Source organism: Oncorhynchus mykiss, chromosome 31, assembly GCF_013265735.2.
Source record: "Oncorhynchus mykiss isolate Arlee chromosome 31, USDA_OmykA_1.1, whole genome shotgun sequence".
Classification (NCBI taxonomy): domain Eukaryota; kingdom Metazoa; phylum Chordata; class Actinopteri; order Salmoniformes; family Salmonidae; genus Oncorhynchus; species Oncorhynchus mykiss.
In genome coordinates, this window is record NC_050571.1 from 27,275,462 (window position 1) to 27,280,461 (window position 5,000).

Sequence of the window (5,000 nt, forward strand, 5' to 3'; positions counted from 1 at the left end):
TAATTGCATACAAATTGCATTCAAATTGCACAGTGTAGCAGTCAAATAGTCCCTGTGCCCAAAAATACTAAGGTAACCTGCCTAAATGACTACCGACCCGTAACACTCACATCTGTAGCCATGAAATGCTTTGAAAGGCTGGTCATGGCTCACATCAACACCATTATCCCAGAAACCCTAGACCCACTCCAATTTGCATACCGCACCAACAGATCCACAGATGATGCAATCTCTATTGCACTCCACACTGCCCTTTCCCACCTGGACAAAAGGAACACTTATGTGAGAATGCTATTCATTGACTACAGCTCAGCGTTCAACACCATAGTACCCTCAAAGCTCATCACTAAGCTAAGGATCCTGGGACTAAACACCTCCCTCTGCAACTGGATTCTGGACTTCCTGACGGGCCGCCCCCAGGTGGTGATGGGTAGGTAACCACACATCCGCCACGCTGATCCTCCACACGGGGGCCACTCGGGAGTGAGTGCTCAGTCCCCTCCTGTACTCCATGTTCACTCATGACTGCACAGCCATGCACGACTCCAACACCATCATTAAGTTTGCTGATGACACAACGGTGGTAGGCCTGATCACCGACAACAACGAGACAGCCTATAGGGAGGAGGTCAGAGACCTGGCCGTGTGATGCCAGGACAACAACCTCTCCCTCAACGTGATCAAGACAAAGGAGATTATTGTGGACTACAGGAAAAAGAGGACTGAGCATGCCCCCATTCCCATTGACGGGGCTGTAGTGGAGCAGATTGAGAGCTTCAAGTACTTGGTGTCCACATCAACAACAAACTAACATGGTCCAAGCACACCAAGACAGTCGTGAAGAGGGCACAACAAAACCTATTCCCCCTCAGGAGACTGAAAATATTTGACATGGGTCCTCAGATCCTCAAAAGGTTTTACAGCTGCACCATCGAGAGCATCCTGACGGGTTGCGTCACTGCCTGGTATGGCAACTGCTTGGCCTCCGACCACAAGGCACTACAGAGGGTAGAGCGTACGGCCCAGTACATCACTGGGGCCAAGCTTCGTGCCATCCAGGACCTTTATACCAGGCGGTGTCAGAGGAAGGCCCTAAAATTAATCAAAGACTCCAGCCACCCTAGTCATAGACAGTTCTCTCTTCTACCACATGGCAAGCGGTACCGGAGCGCCAAGTCTAGGTCCAAGAGGCTTCTAAACAGTTTCTACCCCCAAGCCATAAGACTCCTGAACAGCTAATCAAATGGCTGCCCAGACTATTTGCACCCCCCCTACCCCATGCTGCTGATACTCTCTGTTATTATCTATGCATAGCCACTTTGACAACCCTACCTGCATTTACATAATTATCTCAAATACCTCGACACCGGTGCCCCGCACATTGACACATTGACTCTGTACCGGTACCCCCTGTATATAGCCTCAACATTGACTCTGTACCGTAATACCCTGTATATAGCCTCCACATTGACTCTGTACCAGTACCCCCTGTATATAGCCTCAACATTGACTCTGTACCGTAATACCCTGTATATAGCCTCCACATTGACTCTGTACCGGTAACCCCTGTATATAGCCTCCACATTGACTCTGTACCGTAATACCCTGTATATAGTCTCCACATTGACTCTGTACCGGTAACCCCTGTATATAGCCTCCACATTGACTCTGTACCGGCACCCCCTGTATAAAGCCCCGCTATTGTTATTTACTGCTGCTCTTTAATTATTTGTTTTTCTTAACTCTTACGTTTTTTGTAACTTTTGTAACTTCTTTTGTTATTTTCTTAAAACTGCATTGTTGGTTAAGGGCTTGTAAGTAAGCATTTCACTGTAAGTTCTAACACCTGATGTATACGGCACATGTGACAAACAACATTTAATTTGATTTGAGTTGGAATTGCAAGGAATTATATTGAGCCCAATCAAAGCTGGGCAACTTCCATTGCTTTGTATGACACTTGCTTTACACTCCACTCTCTTCTTCAGCCATTCTGTAGATACAGAACCAACTCACCTCCAGGTTCCAAATGGTCCATAACAATATTTAACAAGAACATGGCTGATCACTCCAATCGAATTGTCTTGGTGCTAAGATGGCGCCCGAAGGCGACCGTTACTATTTAAAGTCTCACACTGAGGTGCGGCACATCCATGACTCAGCCTCACTCCAGGTGGATAGATGCTGCTTGTCAGTGTAGACCAGAGTCATGGAGGCCTGGTCTGCCAGGGCCTTTTCTATGAGGGTAATTACATCGGATCAAATCCCCCAGCAATCTTCTCGTTAAGTGGTCTGCTCTGTCTGACGAAGCATCACCTTTTTGTCTACAATAACACTGAGGTGTGAGATATAGAATACAAGCCTTCGCAGAAATCAATCTGACCACTGGGCTGTATGGGGAATGTACATACACTGACTGAGAATGAACAGAGCTGGGTCTTCCACAGATTCTGTCACACATCTCTGGCTGTCAGACGGGTACATTCCCATTCAGGTTAGCGGCAGCGCAGTGCGGCAGGCAGACACCACCTTGATGTCTATAATTATCCATCTGTTGTGAAACAAACACTATAATAACAGATTAGACATGCCACTTGCTGCCAACACTCACTAGTGAATAAAAAAGCAATTATGTCTGATAATACGGTTGAATATGAAACGTTGATGAGACTGATTAGCATCTCCTTAAGATGTCCCCCACTGCTCCTCCTCCCTCCTCTCCTCCTCGCAGCTGCTCCTGAAAGCCCAGGAGAGCGGAAATGTATGTGTGTGTGAGTGTGTGGTATCGTGTGTGTGTGTGTGTGTGTGTGTGTGTGTGTGTGTGTGTGTGTGTGTGTGTGTGCGTGTGTGTGTGTGTGTGTGTGTGTGTGTGTGCGGGCGTGTGTGTTCAAGTGTGTGCTTCCTCTAGTCAGGGTATCTATGCCTGGGTGGATAACACCTTACGCATGGCGAAGGAGGGAGGGATCACTGTCAGATAGCTGTGTGTCTATCACCCATGTGTATGGTCATGCTTGTGGTCTCTAGTGTGTTAAGTGTCGGGCTGTGATGGGATGGAGTGTGTCTGTGAGTGTGGTGCATTAGGCTAACAGACCACACCTGGATACCCTGCTGTGAACCCATCAGATATCATTCGGACTGACAGAGCACAGGGTTGGAGGGAGAGACAGAGCGAGAGAGACAGAGACAGAGACAGACAGAACGGAATAACACACAGCATCCCACTCTCCTTCTTCCACTCCCTCTATCTTTGTATCTCTCTGTCCATCTGTCTGTCTTCATTAGCCTTCCTCTTAAGTGCTCCAGGTGCATCTCCCCTCCTCAGGTTCAGCTGTGTGCTGTCAGACCCAGACATCACCTCTCCCTCTCTCCTGTGAGCGGTCACATTAGCCCCTAATGTCGTTTCACTTGACACATTTCACACACACACACACACACACACACACACACACACACACACACACACACACACACATACAGTCGTGGCCAAAAGTTTTGAGAATGACACAAATATTAATTTTCACAAAGTCTGCTGCCTCAGTGTCTTTAGATATTTTTGTCAGATTTTATTATGGAATACTGAAGTATAATTACAAGCATTTCATAAGTGTCAAAGGCTTTTATTGACACTTTCATGAAGTTGATGCAAAGAGTCAATATTTGCAGTGTTGACCCTTCTTTTTCAAGACCTCTGCAATCCGCCCTGGCATGCTGTCAATTAACTTCTGGGCCACATCCTGCCTGATGGCAGCCTATTATTGCATAATCAATGCTTGGAGTTTGTCAGAATTTGTGGGGTTTTGTTTGTCCACCTGCCTCTTGAGGATTGACCACAAGTTCTCAATGGGATTAAGGTCTGTGGACTTTCCTGGCCATGGACCCAAAATATCCGTGTTTTGTTGCCCGAGCCACTTAGTTATCACTTTTGCCTTATGGCAAGGTGCTCCATCATGCTGGAAAAGGCATTGTTCGTCACCAAACTGTTCCTGGATGGTTGGGAGAAGTTGCTCTCAGAGGATGTGTTGGTACCATTCTTTATTCATGGCTGTATTCGTAGGCAAAATTGTGAGTGAGCCCACTCCCTTGGCTGAGAAACAACCCCACAGATGAATGGTCACAGGATGCTTTACTGTTGTTGCCATGACACATTACTAATGGTAGCTCTCACCTTGTCATCTCCAGACAAGCTTTTTTCCGGATGCCCCAAACAATCGGAAAGGGGATTCATCAGAGAAAATGACTTTACCCCAGTCCTCAGCAATCCAATCCCTGTACCTTTTGCAGAATATCAGTCTGTCCCTGATGTTTTTCCTGGAGAGAGTGGCTTCTTTGCTGCCCTTCTTGACACCAGGCCATCCTCCAAAAGTCTTCACCTCACTGTGCGTGCAGATGCACTCACACCTGCCTGCTGCACTTCCTGAGCAAGCTCTGTACTGGTGGTGCCCCGATCCCGCAGCTGAATGAATTTTAGGAGACGGTCCTGGCGCTTGCTGGACTTTCTTGGGCGCCCTGAAGCCTTCTTCACAACAATTGAACTGCTCTCCTTGAAGTTCTTGATGATGCGATAAATGGTTGATTTAGGTGCAGTCTTACTGGCAGCAATACCCTTGCCTGTGAAGCCCTTTTTGTGCAAAGCAATGATGACGGCATGTGTTTCCTTGCAAGTAACCATGATTAACAGAGGAAGAACAATGATTCCAAGCACCACCCTCCTTTTGAAGCTTCCAGTCTGTTATTCGAACTCAATCAGCATGACAGAGTGATCTCCAGCCTTGTCCTCGTCAACACTCACACCTGTGTTAATGAGAGAATCACTGACATAATGTCAGCTGGTCCTTCTGTGCCAGGGCTTAAATGCATTGTTAATGTTTTGGGGGGATTCAGTTCATTTGCATGGCAAAGAGGGACATTGCAATTAATTGCAATTCATCTGATCACTCTTCATAACATTCTGGAGTATATGCAAATTGCCATCATACAAACTGAGGCAGCAGACTTTGTGA

The 5,000-nt window shown here is 46.9% G+C and overlaps 1 protein-coding gene across 2 annotated transcripts in view; it reads right to left on the bottom strand.

The window, feature by feature from the left end:
- Window positions 1–5,000, bottom strand: part of LOC110504900 (SPARC (osteonectin), cwcv and kazal like domains proteoglycan 1) — a 447,194-nt gene that overhangs the window by 67,008 nt on the left and 375,186 nt on the right. The gene's annotated exons all lie outside the window — the stretch shown is intronic.